This window comes from Sorex fumeus, unplaced genomic scaffold (assembly GCF_029834395.1).
Source record: "Sorex fumeus unplaced genomic scaffold, SorFum_2.1 ptg000131l, whole genome shotgun sequence".
Classification (NCBI taxonomy): Eukaryota; Metazoa; Chordata; class Mammalia; order Eulipotyphla; family Soricidae; genus Sorex; species Sorex fumeus.
The window spans coordinates 32,478,269-32,495,111 of NW_026606188.1; positions in this window are offsets into that span (position 1 = coordinate 32,478,269).

A 16,843-nucleotide genomic window follows, 5' to 3' on the forward strand; every position below is an offset into this window, starting at 1 on the left:
ACAAATACTAACAAGTAAACCAAAACCTTTATTGGACTATAATTAAGATGCAAGAAATTTCTTTAAATTGCACAACTGCGTTAAGTTATAACCCATAGATACATCTGGAAAACAATCCTAATTAATAAAACAAATATTTCAAGCACCCCAGAAGTTCCTTTGTAATCTCTCCCTCTCCCCTTCTCCTACATTTGCCCCTTTGCAACTGCTGGTTAACTTTGTCATTATAGATTACATATTTTGCATTGCCTTGAATTGTATCTAACTTTAAACTTAAGGAATATGCTATTTTTTCCTGACTCTCACTCACTAAACTTATGTTTAATGCAATATGTTCAATTATATTTTTAAGTGCTGCTATATGTTGTGCATTTAAAAAGTCTTCTAGTTAAATGATATTACATGCATTGTAAATATTAGCAGTGAAAGCAATATTCCATTCTTTGCATATAGCTTACTGTATCTCAAATTGAAACTTAGCTGATAACCAAAGCCATTTTCCTTTGAAATTATACACAAAAAGCAAAAGCCTACATTCAAAAGAACATGAATAAGACATTTGGTAAGAGACTTTCCTCTCACCAAAATGTGTGATGAGCTAACCTCAGAAATCGAAAGCTGAAGAGCTGCTGCTGAGTTGAAACATGGTCATCTGCTGAATGTCTCTGACATGCTGCCTTAAACTGGAGGCTGTCTCCCACATGCATCTGTGCATCCCTCATACCTCAAATGAGTATATGTGCACATGCACATACAATCTTCTTTTCTCCCTAAACTTCTTTTAGCCTATACTAGTTCAGATTGCTTCACATTATTATTTAAATCTTCACCTCTAAGCACTGTAGCACTGTCCTTCCATTGTTCATCCATTTGCTTGAGCGGGCACCAGAAACATCTCCATTATGAGACTTGTTGTTACTGTTTTTGGCATATGGAATATGCCACGGGGGAGCTTGCTAGGCTCTGCCATATGGGTGGGATACTCTTGGTAGCTTGCCGGACTCTCCAAGAGGGATGGAGGAAATGAACCCAGGTCAACCTCATGCAAGGCAAACACCCAACCCTGTGCTATCGCTCCAGCCCAAAAGGGATTAAAAGATGGATTGATCTCTCTAAAAGGGACTAAATTTAAAAATTGTTGGAAAATGCTATTATATACAAACTTTAGACCTATTTCATTGTACATATAAAAATGAAGATTCTAGAATGGGTCACAAAATAGTATCTTTTTGTGGGCCTGCTCAAGCAAATTGATGAACAGTGGGAGGACAGTGACAGTGACAGTGACAGGGAGAGTAGTGGGTAGATCACCACTACCCAGAAGTGTTTGGAGGACTATGTGCACTGGGAATTGAACCCAGAGATCCTGCAGGCAAAACATGCTCCAGCCCTTTGAGCCATCTTCATTGTCAAAGTCTCATCTTTCACTTAAAAAAATTGTTTCACATTTAACACCATGATACACACATTGAAAGCACTTGGGGAAAAAAATTAAGTGAATGAAATGAGTGCTTTGCTCTGTGCCTGCATTTTGTCTTACATCCTGCCATCTGACCTTGGCAGTCCTGAGAAGAAAGCCTTATCAGCTCTTGCATGCCACTGGAATGGGATCCTGTTATCTCTTTGTTTTGTTTTGTTTCATTTTGTTTGAAGGGTCACAGATAGCAGTGCGCAAGGGCTATGCCCCCAGCTCATCTTGGAGACTGTATGGGGTGCTAGGGACTGAAATGAAATTGACAACATGTCACTTTAGGCCTTCATTCCTTCATTCATCACTTCAGCCCTAAATTTTGTTACCTTGCGTTGGCTGAGGGCACTGTGGATACTGGGAGTTTTGCATGCTCAAGTTGTCTTTTACTGGTCAAATAATTGTCTTATTTCCATACTTGTGACAGTTTTTTAATTTTTTAATTTAAGTTAATTTTATAAAGTTGTTCACAATAATTTATTACATGTAATATTCCAACACCAATCCCATCACCATTATACCTTCCCACCACCATATTTCAAATGTTTCCACCCTGACCCCCAAAGCAGGACATAAATAATTTATCTTGTATTGCTTGTTATGAATAATACACTAAAAATTATCCAAAAAAGTTTCCTTAGAGGAAAGTGCGTGAAGATTGTTGCATTTTACCCTGGAGCCATTAAGCCCTTGTATAAGAGATTACTAACTTGTGGTGCTTGTATATGTATATATTCTTTTTCTCCCCAAGATTAATTGCCTTCTAATTTACATCCCATCAGATGTGGTGTGCTACTCTTGATATGTCAGTGGCATAGAATATGAGACATCTCTGCAGAAATTCTCAAATTTTAAATACAGTTATACAGCTGAGGGTTATTATTATTTTTTTTAACTGGAGGTTGACTTTGGAATCCTGAGGCATCTCTACAGTGCATCACTCTGTGTTGCTCTTTTCTGAGATTTATTTGTGTGTCTCTGAATCATGGCTATTAATGAGCTTACAGGGTGTCAGAGGTAGTTTGTGGGCATGACTGCCAGGCCACCAGAAGCACAGGAAGATGGGGGAGGTTGGAATGAAATCGGGATAAAGTCTCTGCGAGATCCTGGAGATTTCAGTCACAAGTCTTCCATGCCTGGATTTTTCAGCATATTCATTCATGAATGCAGCTCATTCAAGCCTGTGGAGATCAGATGTGAGCATGGCGGCAATTAGGTTCTGGAGGTTTTCAGCTTCCCGGGTTCTGTCAGGGCGGGAAGAGGAACTCACCCAACCCACTCCAGGTTGCCCCTGATGAGACAGTCTTGTGACGTGTTTGTAGTGATACTTTCTGTATATGTGCCTTGCTTCTGATGATTTTTTCAAATATTTTTTTAAAAACTTAACCTTCAGTGTATTAACCAGACAGCCCTATTTATCCTGTGCCACTGGGTATATGCGTGTGTATGCAAATTCCCATCTATGTGAGAACTATCTAAGATCCTCTGAAATTCTAATGTGGAAACAGTAAAAGTGAAGGGAACTTTTGGTTGCTGAATTTATTTTGGTGGGGGAGGGACACAGTTGGAAATGCTCCAGGGTTACTCCTGGCTCTGCACTCAAGAATTACTCCTGTTGATGCTTAGGGACCACATGAGATGCTAGGGATTGAACCTGGCTCAACTGTGTGCAAAATGAGTGCCCTACATTCTGTACTACTCCTCCAGCCCTAGTTTATGGACAAATTTCTGTGTTAGTTGACCTGCCTAAATACGATGTAAATATACTGATTTTATTTATGGATTTTAAATTTGTTTATTGAAGTAGTATTCACTTATAGCATGTATGTTTTAGGTGGACATTGCTATAAATCAGAATCTGAACATGTTACATTATATTCATCTAAAAATCCAGTTCTCTATCCTTACCACACAGTTGATTGCTTTTACCCAGTTTATCTACCTACCCCTCCTTCCATGTTCCATTGCTTTGTTTTATTGGTTGTTTTTAGTTCATTTGCTGTTTCTGTATGTACTACATGTGAGTGAAATCATACAGTGTTTTCCTTTCTCTAGCTGACTTATTTCATGAAGCATATTATCTTATAGGTCCATCAAAGTGCCTGCTTGCAAGTATGTGAGGCCATGAGTTTGACCCCTGTGTCAGCCTGCATCCACCAAGTGAGATCAGGCAGAAGTGCTGTTTGGGATTCCTGGTGCTGCAGCAAATGGCACAATCTCAGGTGGGCGAGATACCACAGGGGTTGAGGTGCTTGTCTTGCAGTTGACCCCAGTTCAGTCCTCAGCACTGCATATGGTCTCCCAAGTACCACCAAAAGTATCCCCTGAACACAGATTCAGGAGTAGCCCCTGAGCACTGCTCTGTGTGGTCCAGTACTGATTCCAAACAATAAACAAAGTATGCTGTCTCTCTGAAGTATGCAAGCACAACCACCAAGTGTACAAGCAGTACAACCATGTTGTGCAAACTTCAGTCTTAACAGCACCAAAAAGGACCAGAAACAGGAATAAATTCTTTAAAAGAAATAAGAAAAAAGGGAAAGTTTAATTTTTTTCTGGAATGTAATTTTATTTTTTAATTGTTTAGAATGTTATTTATTTATGTATTTATTTTTATTGAATCACAGTGAGACACACTGTTACAAAGTTGTTCATATTGGATTTCAATCATATAATGTTCCAGTACCTGTCCCTTCACCGGTGTGTATTTCCCACCATCAATGTCCTCAGTTTCCCTCCTGTACCTCCCTCCTTTAGAAATGTCCTATTAGAGTTTCCATATATAGTTCTTAAATAGTAGAGCTTAGTACCAGGAAATAATAACAAGAGAGTTTATATTTTTAAGTAATAGCTAAATCAATGTAATGATAGAGTTCATGTCAAGTTTTTGCTTTTTGTTATTTTTTCTCTTTTGCTTTTTTGGACCACACCCATGGTTTTTATGGATTACTCTTGGCTCTGCACTTGGGAATTACTCCTGGCGGTGCACAGGGGACATGTGGGATGCCACGAATTGAACCCCAATCAGCCACTTGCACGGCAAGCGTTCTTCCCACTATACTATTGCTCCGGCCCCAGTGTTTTTCTTTTTTCTTTTTTTTTTAGAAAGGGCATAAAGATGATACAGATAAAAGGCACTTGTCTTGCATAGGGCTGCAACCATGACAATGACTTGAATCACAGCATTGCTCATGTCCCCTGAGCACTGCCAAGTGTGGTCCCTGAGCACCACCGAGTGTGCCCATCAAGCCTCATCCCCCCAATACTTGAAAGAGAAATTTCGTGCGACTCTCATCCACCTCTGCAAAAGTCTGAGGACACATTGGCACAGTGAGGGGCTGAAAAAGAGCAATAGGTTCAGTCCGGGTTCTCCTTTCCAAGAGCACAAGCTCAGCTCTCAGTTTTACTGAATCCTTTTCTTTTCGGCCGAGTTCCGTATTCGCATTAAATAACTCCTGATAGAAAACCTGATAAGTTGGTGGTGTGTACACAAATGGAACTTCCCAGATTTGCTTGGAACATGGTGCTTACTGGAGGAATGGAAAATCAATTTAAAACAATAAATCGGGAAAGCAGAAAAGAGTAAACAAAATGTGGAAGGGCGAGGCCTGTTGTGATGATGAATAACTAAGTAGGCAGATTCCTGAGAGCTCTGTAAAGAACTAGCTTTTAGAAACTGTCCGCCCTACCAGTTCTTAACCGGAAAGCTGGAAAATTTGTTTGAAATTAAAATCCTGATAATTCAGTATTTCATAGTATATTTATTTTATATATAAGCACAAATATATGTGGATAATTCTGAATGCAAAAAGAGATGTTGGGCTGGGAGCTGGCTTAGAGCTGGGGCAGATGCTTTGCATATGGGAACCCTGGGTTCAGCCCCCTGCATGGTCCCTCCAGGAGCAACCCCGTCCCACCTCTGAACATCCCTGGATGCAGCTTCCCCCACCCCAAGAAATAAAAGTCAACCAAAACATAAAAAAGGGGTGATGTTGGTCCAAGAATCATAGTCTCTAAATTTTAGGTAAGCATTTGTACTTAAGTTTTCTCATTTGAAAACTGCATATGCAAATGTCTCAAAAAAAAGTCTCATTGGTTCATTTTTAAGCCTTTCCTTAAAAGGATTACAGAGAACTTTAAGATTTGAATATCTAAACTAAGCAATGTAATAATTTTCTGTCTTCTGGCTGCAGAAAAATGAACATTATTTTGTAAGTGTAACTGTGTATTATAACATGCTGAAGAGAGTAGTAATAGAAAAATCTATTTTAGTAAAGCAATTTAACTCATTTATATTCAAACATACATCATTCCTATAAATTAGATACTTAAACTAGATCCTTTAGATATTTTATAAACTATAATACTATTTCTTTTATTAACTATCATTTAAATTTTAGACATCTGTCACAATTGTTTTTTATTTGAAATATGTATTTAACTATAAAGATTAAGCTGCTTCCTCATTTTTGCTTTCTGTTTTCTACCATAAAAATGAATTGTGTACAGATGCAAAATTTTAACAGAGGAATTGACTTAAGATGCCATTCTCAAAAAAAGAAAAGAAAAAAGATGCCATTCTCAGGGTATGAGGGAACTTGGTTAGCATTTAGAACTCTGGGTAAAAACTTGCATATTCATATTTAAATGCAAATGAGGGGGGATGTTACAAAAAAAGGGGAGAAATTCTGCAAGTGTGTGTCATTAAAAAAATGGAGTCACTTTGTATTGATTTTGCCACTCTCCTACCATCTACAAGTAATTTAGGCACTTAAAACAGTCTCTGCTGTGTCTATTAGCACACAACCTCTTATACTGTTTAAGTATCTATCTTGTTTAGGTACTCAGCTCTTCTAGCTGGCTTGCAATTGCTTTGTGTCTATCAGGGTTTTCATCCAAATTAAATGCACAGTACATGAGCACACATGTTTTACTCTGCCCTCCCCGCTTTTGGATTACACATGGCAATGCTCAGGACTTACTTCCGACTTTGTGCTCAGGGATCACTCCTCTTGGTGCTTGGGGATCATATGTGGTTTGGGGATGAAAATAGTGCTGAGTAAGGTGAGCAAGTACCTTACCCCTGTACTATCTTTCTGGCCACCTTTCACTTTTTTCATCCCTTTAAAGTCTGCAGCTCAGTGCTGCGTATGTAACGAATGTTTAGAAAATTCTTGGTTGATTGGATATATGTGTGCTATGAATTACGCGTCAGGAGAGAAACACAGGCTCCTCAAGAAGAACATTAAGGAACTTGAAACCAACTCTATGCTTAGGAACATATTAGCGATGAGACCTTACACGTTACTGTCTACTGTGCTTCAATTCTCTTCACAAAACGAGAACAGCATTGAGTAGCTTGGGATTCGGGCCAAGGTTAGAGATTCCATCCTAAAGTAGCTGGTCTGGATTGTGGCCCACACTCTGCATTCATGCTATTATCATTCTCAACTTTCCAGGGAGGAGATGAAGAGTCAAGTGGCAGTAACTCCCCATACATCACATTGGGTCAAGGGCAGGAGCCAGGATTTGAGCCCTCCATCATCTGACTTTATGTAAGTACTTAGAGATTTCCTTCTTGTACTTACTTTCTAAGAGAAATTTCTTTTCTTTGGTAGAAAATGAGTTCAGAGAGCACAAATAGGAAAGGAGGCTGACAAATTAGGCTCACACTTTGTGTGTGTGTGTGTGTGTGTGTGTGTGTGTCTTATTTGGGGGCCATACCTGGCAGTGCTCACAGCTTTCTCCAGGCTCTGCACTCAGAGATCTCTCGTAGAAGGCTCTAAGACCGTCATGTGGTACTGGGACCCAAACTGGGTTGGCCATGTGCATAGCAAATGTCTTATGCCTTGTCCTATCTCTCTTGGCCTGCATTTCAGTTATTGCTTTATAAACCAAATACAAACTACACACTAAGCACTTGAACTTTACTACATGGGATGTACTTGATATTTTCTACTTTATTTTATTTCATGTTTTTAAAAACTCTGATTTTGGAGGCTGGAGAGATATTACAGCCAGTAGGGCACTTTTCTTGCATGTTGCTGACCCATGTTTGATACCTGGCACCACATATTGTCCCCTAAGCCCACCAGATGTGATCTCTGAGTGCAGAGTTAGGAGTAAACCCTGAGCATTGCCTGGGTGTTGCCCTCTAAAACAAACTTACAAAACCCACATAGATAAATAAAAACTGGTGATGGTGGCTGGGCACCAGAGAAGGTTTCCTCAGAGTGGGAGGGTCATAGGGCCACTTACCAACAGTCCCACCACTACCACCACACACACAAACGCAGGCACTGCTTCCCTCTGTCACCGTGGACTCCATTGTAGTCCTGGTGATCTCAGCTGGTGGTGGGGAACAGTGGACATTCAACCATGTGGGCTCCTGTTTTGGTTTCCATGCAGAGCAGACTCACGAGTGGTGTGGTTCTGGAGACACTGGTAGACAGCTGGCTTAGGAACTCATAACTGTTCCTTCTGTGCTGGTTTTCCTGGCTGTTCATGGGAAAGGAAGAAGCTCTGATGACTGGAAGAGTATTTCATCCAACACCACAAAATAGACACCAAAGTCACATACAGAGGCCCTGGAAGTATAGTAGTGAACCACGCCTGTTTCCGGTGCTCCTGGAACTTGCCTGCAGTAACCAGCATGGGTAACTAAATGAGATGATAAAGGGTCTGGATGCTTCATAAAGAACATCTTGGCTGTTTTTGACATAAAGCATAAGACCTTGGAGTTGTTTGGGAACCCTCAGTGACCAATCCAGGCATCACTGCAATTTCTGAGCAGGTGTGCATCAGAGACTGGAGGATGCAGGCTTGAGGGAGACTGGTCTCCAGGCAGAACTCAGAGGTTGCTTCAGGAGGTGGAAGAATATAAAGATTTCTGGACATGTTGACATTGGCAAAAATTTCAGTGAGCAAAAAAATGCAACCCTGACCAATAGCAGAAAAAGAAAAAAAATCTTAAAGACTAGTTTGATGCAGGAATACTTGAATGCTACTTTAAATTCAAGTTGGTTACTAAATTTAATAGGTAAAGATTATTCTAAAAGACTACTAATTTTGGACCTGAGTGATAGTATAGCAGGCAGGGTGTTTGCCTTGCACATGACCAACCCAGGTTCAATCCCTGGCATCCCATATGATCTCCGAGCACCACCAGGAGTGATTCCTGAGTGCAGAGCCAGGAGTAGCCCCTGAACATCACTTGGCGTGTTCCCAACCCCCTCCCAAAAAAGACTACTAACTCTTCAGGGGACAACCGATATAGTGAATACGGACCTTGCACAGCAACACCGCAGAGAAACAAACTCTGTGCCTTTGCACAATCATGACACCTACATGAATCATGTTGAAACTCAAGTTGGAGGCAAGGAACACTGGTAAAGCAGTTGCCTTATATGTATAAGGCCTCACATTTGCCCCATGATACTCCACAGTGCATTGGATACCAAAGTAGGAGCAACCCCCAACTCAAGCCAAACACAAAACTGAGTAGAAGCTCAATCGCTGTAGGGGGCGGAGAGATAGTATAGCACTTGCTTTGCACGTACCAACCAGTTTCACTGTGGAGCACTGGATATGGTCCCTTGAGCCTTACCAGGAGTGACCTCTGAGCACTGAGCCAGGGTCAGCCTTGAGCACAGCAGGGTGTGGCTGGAAAACACTAAACAACAACAAAGTCAACACAGTGTTTAATAATACAATCCACTATTCTTATAAAACACTTTCCCCACTTGGTTAAGTGTGTGAAGGCAGGGCAGTGATTTTCTCTGTTAAACACTGTTAAATGTGTTTTGTGCTCATTGAAAATGTTTTGTGTACTTTGACCTTTTATAAAAAAAAAAGCTGCCAAAAACTATGTCTGTATCAATACTGATTTGTCTTTGGTAATTTCTGGACTGTGTGAAGAAATATGCTTTATTTTTTTTTAACTGGGCATATTGGTGGAGGGAAGTTGACACTGGTGATGGGATTGGTGTTGGAAGACTGTATACCTAAAATTCAACTATAAATAAATTTTAAATCACAGACGTCTTAATAAAAAATAACAAATAAATAAAAGTGTATTATGACACACTAAATTGATTTTTTAAGTTGGTGATTTTTCCAGCAGTTTTTCTAAGGTGTGACAATAAGCATTACTAAAGTAATATACAGTGAAAACAGAAAGCAATGCCTTATTTATTTGAGACATAGAATCAATATTACCTAAGAGATGGTAACAGAGGATGGGAAGCTCGCCGACTTGTCACCAGTCATTGACTAAGGACACTGAAGGAAAAATCATTTTTATTGAGAATAAAGTATAGTTTGGAAATAGTAAGCATGATATGACTATAGCCTCTCAATCTATTCCCTTTTTCACTTCCTATGGTTTATAAAGGGCTGGAGCGATAGCGAGATACTCTTGGTAGCTTGCTAGGCTCTTGAAAGGGATGGAGGAATGGAACCCAGGTCGGCCGCGTCCAAGGCAAACACCCTACCTGCTGTGCTATCGCTCCAGCCCTTTATAAACCATAGGAAGTGAAAAAGGGAATAGACTAGCATTTACTGGTTTCAGTAATTTAGGTGAAAAATAGATGGAACTGGATTCAATTGATAGATTGAGAGGCTATAGTAATAACTTTAATGGATCATCCAGGCTAAATTGTAAATACTTTTTACGGGACTGGTGATATAGTACAACAGACTGGATCACCTGTTTTGTATGGAGGAGATCTGGGTTTGGAACCTGGCACTGCATCTGGTCCCCTGAGCACCACCAGGAGTGACCTCCAGGGCCTGGAGAGCCCCTTAGTCTTGCCAAGTGTTGCTCCATTCCCCCACCCTTGGAAAATACTTTATATATTCCGCTGACATTGTCTCTGTAGAAAGCTCTCTAAGGTCAGTGCTATTATTATTTTCATTTATTTATATATATTTCAGTGTTAGGACTTAGACCCATGCTCCAAATCTGATTCCAAATCTGACTGTAGAACTTGTGTGGCACAAAATTCTGGATACAAGTTTTGCAGAAGGTTTGAGAGAGAGATAGTACAGTGGGTAGAGTGCTTATCTTGCACGTGGCCTACCCAGGTTCTATCCCCTGCACCCCGCATGATTTCCCAAGTACCAGCAGCAATGATCCCTGAGTGCAGATTCAGGAGTAAGTCCCAAGAACCACCAAATGTGACCACCCCCCCCACCCCCGAACAAAGAAACCAAAAACAAGGTCAAAACATTTTTTTCAGAATGCTTCAAAAGTTCAGCTGGAAGACCTTTTCATTCAGATGGCTAAACTGATTTTGACTTTTGTTGTTCTATGCTCACACATGCCTGCCTACAGCTGCTTTGCTTGTGGTGCTCTTGCAGATCCTGTAGTGTTTCCTGTAGTGCTTACCAAGGGTCACTATGGAACTCATACCCATGCTTGCAGAGTGCTGTGCCCCTAGCCATGTTGCTTTTCACTTTGGGGTTCACCAGGGGCTGGCACACCTACCTGGCTATATGCTGAAGATTTTATACTTGTGAGTTACCAGGACTCTCCAGATGGCACAGCTGGTTGGATTGTGCTTGGTGCATATGGGTGGCACTGGGGACCAAGTCATGGCCTTATGCTTGCAATTTAGAGATTTTAGCCACTGAGAGAAAGAATCCGGAGTTCTGGCCTCCGTCGACGGTCAAGAATCAGGGACGCTGTCTCATTTGCAAAACAAATGAAAATCAGAAAAATCAGATGGGCTGGACACGTAATGAGATTTGGAGATGACTGCTGGACTAGAGCTGTTACTGACTGGATTCCATGGGACGTCAAAAGATTGCGTGGCCACCCACCTATGGTGGGTGACTTCTTTGTCAAGGCCCTGAACAATCGGTTTGAGGCTCTTCATGTTCCTAGAACGAGCAGACGCCATTGGGCTACACTAGCACGTGACAGGGAGGAATGGAGACATTACTGGTGCCCTCTTGAGCAAATCGATGAGTAACAGGACTTCAAGTGATCAAGTGAGCCACGACCTGGACTTCAGCTGGAAGGTCTTGATGAATCTGATGGATGTTGAATATAAAAGAAAGGAAAATTATCAATCAAAAGTCCTCAATCTCTTCAGGTAATTGGAGAGTAAGTAGGCAGGAGAGAAGGGAACAAGAGAGCTGCTTAGAATACGGCAAGTTCTTAATATCAGCTCAAGAGAGCCTGCGAGAAATTTTTAGTAGATGCTTTGAGTCCTCTGAGATCTGAAAATGGACAATTCTAATTAAATAGAAGAGAAAAGCAATATGATATAATGTTAGAAGAAAAACTGTGCTGGGATAAGTCCATCACCTTTTTAATGTATTCTTAGTTAAATGCAATTTCCACTATGGAATTTCCACTATGCAATTTCCACCATGGAATGCAATTTCTACTGAGGGGGAGGTTTTGCAATATCACACAGGAATATAACTGAAATTAACCACCACCTCACATTTATCTGCCAGTCAGCAAGCAGTTTTTTTAAAAAGAGAAATGCCAAACATCTCATCAGCTCAGCTTGCAGGCATGGGCACCACATACCTGCACCCCCAAACTTTCTAGAACTTCTCAGAGGACAAGTTTTCCCAGCCAGAGAATTAAAGCTTCCTTTTTCCCCGTGTCCCTCCCTGTCACTCCGCCACTGCTTGTAGGTCACTGACCCTTGCCTGCATAACACACAGTTTCACAATTCTAAACTTTTCAGGCTTACAAAATATGCCCTCTTGTCCCCACTGCCTAGCTTCAGTATCTGACTTTTCCTTTCATCTGACCTTACATGATCTAACCCTTTAGGCAATCCCAAAACTCAGATTGACATCCCTAGGGCTGCCTGCTTCTCCTCGTGCAAGCTTGAGGAGCATGGAGTAATTTGTGAGAAATACCATTCAGGAATGCCCTTTGCCTCCTTTGGATTGGTGGGTGGTAGGTACATAAGTCTCTGTGTCTTCAAATCTCTTCAAGATATACTGTATACTTCAATACCTCAATTAAAAAATAATTCCTCCAAACACCCCAACTGGTAAGCTATATTATGCTATATGCTTTCTAAATGAAATACCCTCTCATTCAAGAATCCTGATATCTAAATCTCCTTCAAGAACTTTGCAATCTAAAGAATGTAAAATCTCAAACAATAACATGTAGCATCTATCATCTCATACCCGAGAGACCAACACACATCATAAAGAACAAAAACAGCCAGTGTTGATGTGGAAGCGGGGGAAAAGAACCCTCATACCTGGATGTCGACTGATCCAGGCTTTTTAGAAAACAATATAGACACGACTCAAAAAGCTCGGAATTTAGTTTCCATAGGACCCAGTAATTCCACTGCTTGGACTTTACCCCGAGGGTTCCAAAACACAATGTAGAAAAGAAATTTGCACTCCACATTCACTGAGCCCTATTCCCAACAGCCAAAATCTTGAAACAAACCAAGTGACTAAGAACAGATGACTAGGTAAAGAAACTGAGATACATATACACAATGGAATATTGCTTGTTGGGAAATGAAAAGTTGAAATCATGCAATTCTCTTCATTGTGAGTGGATCTGGAGAGTATCATGTTGAGTGAAGTTGGTTTGAGGGAGAGGGGAGACACGCACAGAAAGATCTCTCATATGTGAGATTATAAAGAAATGTATTAGTGGAATAACACATGCCAAAGGCAATAGAATTGAAGAACAAGATAGCTGATCTTCTGCAGAAAGCCTGCCATTGGGGGAGGGGGGCGGGCAGAAAGGGGTAGGGCAGGGAAGGGACCACTACAGCAATGATGAAGGGAAGTAACCACTCAGGAGAATGAAGTGGTAAGAAAAATTGATGAGATGTTTGTTATGCATGAAGCCCTATCAGTAACAATACTGTAAACCACAGTGCCCAAAATTTATTTTTTATTTTTTTTATTATATTTATTTATTTTTTAATAGTGAGGCACCATGAGGTACAGTTGTAGACTTACACATTTTTGTGCTTGGGTTTCGATTATACAATGATCAAATACCCATCCCTCCACCAGTGTGCATTTCCCACCACCACGGATCCCAGCATCCCCTCCCCCCCCCAGCCCCCATCCCACCCTGCCTCTGTGGCAGGGCATTTCCCTCTCTCTCCTTTTGAGTGCCATGGTCTGCAAAAGAGGCATTGAGTGGCAATCATGCTTGGTCGACAGTCTACCCTCAGCATGCTCTCCCATCGTGGGCGGATCCTCCCAACACCCTTTATTTGGTGTTCCCTTCTCTTTCTGAGCTCCCCCTTCCCCTAACATGTGTGGTTGTCCTCCGGGTCATTGAGTAAAATTCCTGGTACTAATCTCTGCCATACTTGGGTGTTAGTTTCCTATTTTGTTACTTTATGTTCCCCAGATGAATGCAATCTTTCTATGTCTATCCCTTTCTTTCTGAGTCATTTTGCTTAACATGATACTTTTCATGTAGTACCACTTGTGTGTAAACTTCATGACTTCGTCTTTTCTAACAGCTACATAGTACTCCATTATGTAAATGTGCCAGAGTTTCTTCAACCAGTCATCTGTTCTCGGGCACTCAGGTTTTTTCCAGATTCTGGCTATTGTAAAGAGTGCTGCAATAAACAGACAATTGCAGATGTCACTTCGGCTATACTTTTTTGCCTCTCTGGGATATATTCCCAGGAGTGGTATTGCTGGGTTGGTGGGAATGCCGACTGGTTCAGCCCTTCTGGAAAACAGTATGGATGATTCTCAAAATTTATTTTTTAAAGCACCTATCATAAAGGCAGGCTGGTGGATGGGAGGGAAATGGAGGATATTGGTGTAGGGAAATGGACATTGGTGAAGGAACTGGTGTTGGGGCTTTGTGTGCTTAAAATGCAATCATAAATAATTTTGTAACTCACAGTGACAAAAAGATAACAATAAGTGACATTTACACGCTGAATTGCTATAATAACTGGCTTGGGCCTGGAGCCACTACAGCAGGTAGTGTATTTGCCTTGCATGTGGCTGACCCAGGTTCGATTCCCAGCATCCCATATGGTCCCCCGAGCACCTCCAGGGGTAATTTCTGAGTGCATGATCCAGGAGTAACCTCTGAGCATTGCTGGGTGTGACCCAAAAAGCAAATTAATATAAACTAAACTAAAATAAAATAATAACTGGCTTATAAAGAAAAACATCTCAGCGAAGATAAGCCTGGTAGAACATAGACTTAAGAACAGAATGAGGAGAAGGATTTTAGGCAAGGGAAAGGGTCCAAGCAAAAGATTTTTACTTAAGTCAAAGAAGTTCAGGGAGATGTTGGGTAGATGAGCCTGGGTATATTCAACCTGGGTTTATTTTGAAAAAGGAACTTTGGAGGGATCTAATTTACTGATGTTCTGCATCCTCCAAATAAGAAAAGCTAGAAATATTGTATGGTCAGAAAGGAACTGTTGAAAGAGGTTGAGATGCAGAGTTGTAATCTTTTGTTGTTGTTGTTGTTGTTGTTTAAGGAAATCACTGTCCCCCCCACCACCACATTCCACCACAGTCATTGACTGGTATGACTCACAGTTTGGAACACATAGTGCTTCAATATATGCTCCACACAAGGACATCCAGGACATGGCTCAGAGCCCCCATTCTGACTCTGGTTGTTCAGATTTACACACGTGCAGTCTTCCAGATCTTTTTCTCTCTTTACTCAGAGTCCTATTCCAGCTGTGCCTTCACATGTTCTTCTTGATGTGACTGTTGATGTGACTGTTTTAATATGTGTGGGGACTTGCATCAGGAGCTCTTCATGCTACTCCTCTATTCTGTCTTTGTTAAAGTCTTTCTGGTGAAAAATAAAAGCAAGAGCTAATTAAGACTAAATGGTAGAGGCTGAAGCCATAGTGCAGCAGGTAGGGTGTTTGCCTTGCATGCAACTAACCTGGATTGGATCCCTGAGTGATCCCTGAGTGTAGAGCCAGGAGTAAGACCTGAGCACTGCTATGTGTGCTCCCACCCTGAAAAAAGAGACTTAATGATAAAAACAATGTAAATATCCTGACATGTAATTATTCTCCCCATGGGCTGCAGAGATGGTATCGGTAAGAAAGACACTTGCCTTGCATGCCGTTCACCCAGGTTGATCCCCAGCCCAGCATATGTCCCCTGAACACTTTTAGGAGTAATCCCTTAGCACAGAACCAGGAATGATCCCTGAGCACTGTGGGTGCCCTTCCATAAAAAATCCTCCCCATGTCGCCTTTGCAGAACTCCTAACTCTCATTCATAATGGTTTGTATCTCACAGCTCTTTTCCTACCTCCTTACTGCTAACACACATACCTTCTCTCCCTCCCCTACATCTTGTCAAGTAAACCTGGTTTGTTACCAGTGCCCTTTGTTCATGAGCTTATACCCTTATATACATGGGGGAAATCCATCAATATTTGTCACATTTTCAGATTTATTTTGCTTCACAATATTCCCTTAATCTTCTTGTATTTTGTTGCAAATATCAAAATTTATTTCCTCCTCTTCCTCTTTTTTTCTTCCTCCTCCTCCTCCTCCTCTTCTTCCTCCTCCTTCTCTTCTTTCTTGTCCTCCTCCTTCTCCTGCTGCTGCTGTAACTGAATGGTGTGGAATAAAATTTGGGCAGAGGAAAACTGGTGGGTTTTTATGGAGGGTACCACACCCATTGGTGCTTGTGGTGCTCAAGCCCTTTAACCTTTGTATTATTTCTCTAGGCCTTAGTCATCTATTAACAACTAGGCTGGATATCCTTCTAACATAACTTACGAATGATGAATCATAACCTCTTGAATCGTATTTCCTCACACCTAGAATTCATCCTTCCTCGAACCTCCAGTGGTATTTTTTGGTTGTTGTTCAGCCAGGATGTTGGGAATTGCCATGGGCCCATCAAAAGACAATTCTTGCCTCTTTCTATTACTTTAGATGTAAATTGTTCCTCTATTAAGAATAGCCTGCTTGCCAAAATGTTATAAAACCCAGTTCTGCTTTGGGGGAGGTAGAGTAGCTGCACAGAATGCTATTAACTTTTTCCCCTGGGCGTTAAACCTTTAGAAAATTAAAGTCCTCTTCATCCATGTAAAAGCAATTTCTCTTAGTTAAGTATAGTATTCCAGGAAAAAAAAATCAAAAAGAAAAAATAAAAAGCTTAGTATTGCAGGTCAGAGATAGAGCTCCAGGAAACGAGAGTTGTGCGTTGTGTAGCTGGATCTGATGCTTAGCACCACACAGGCCTCCAAGCACTGCTAGATGTGACCCTGAGCACCAAGCTGGGAGTAGCACTGAAGCACCTCTGAGTGCGAGGTGGGGGAAGAATAGTATTTCACTGTATAAATGTACTACATCTTTTTTTTATTTATTCCCCCTTTTTCTTTGTTATGTTGTTGCAATAAGG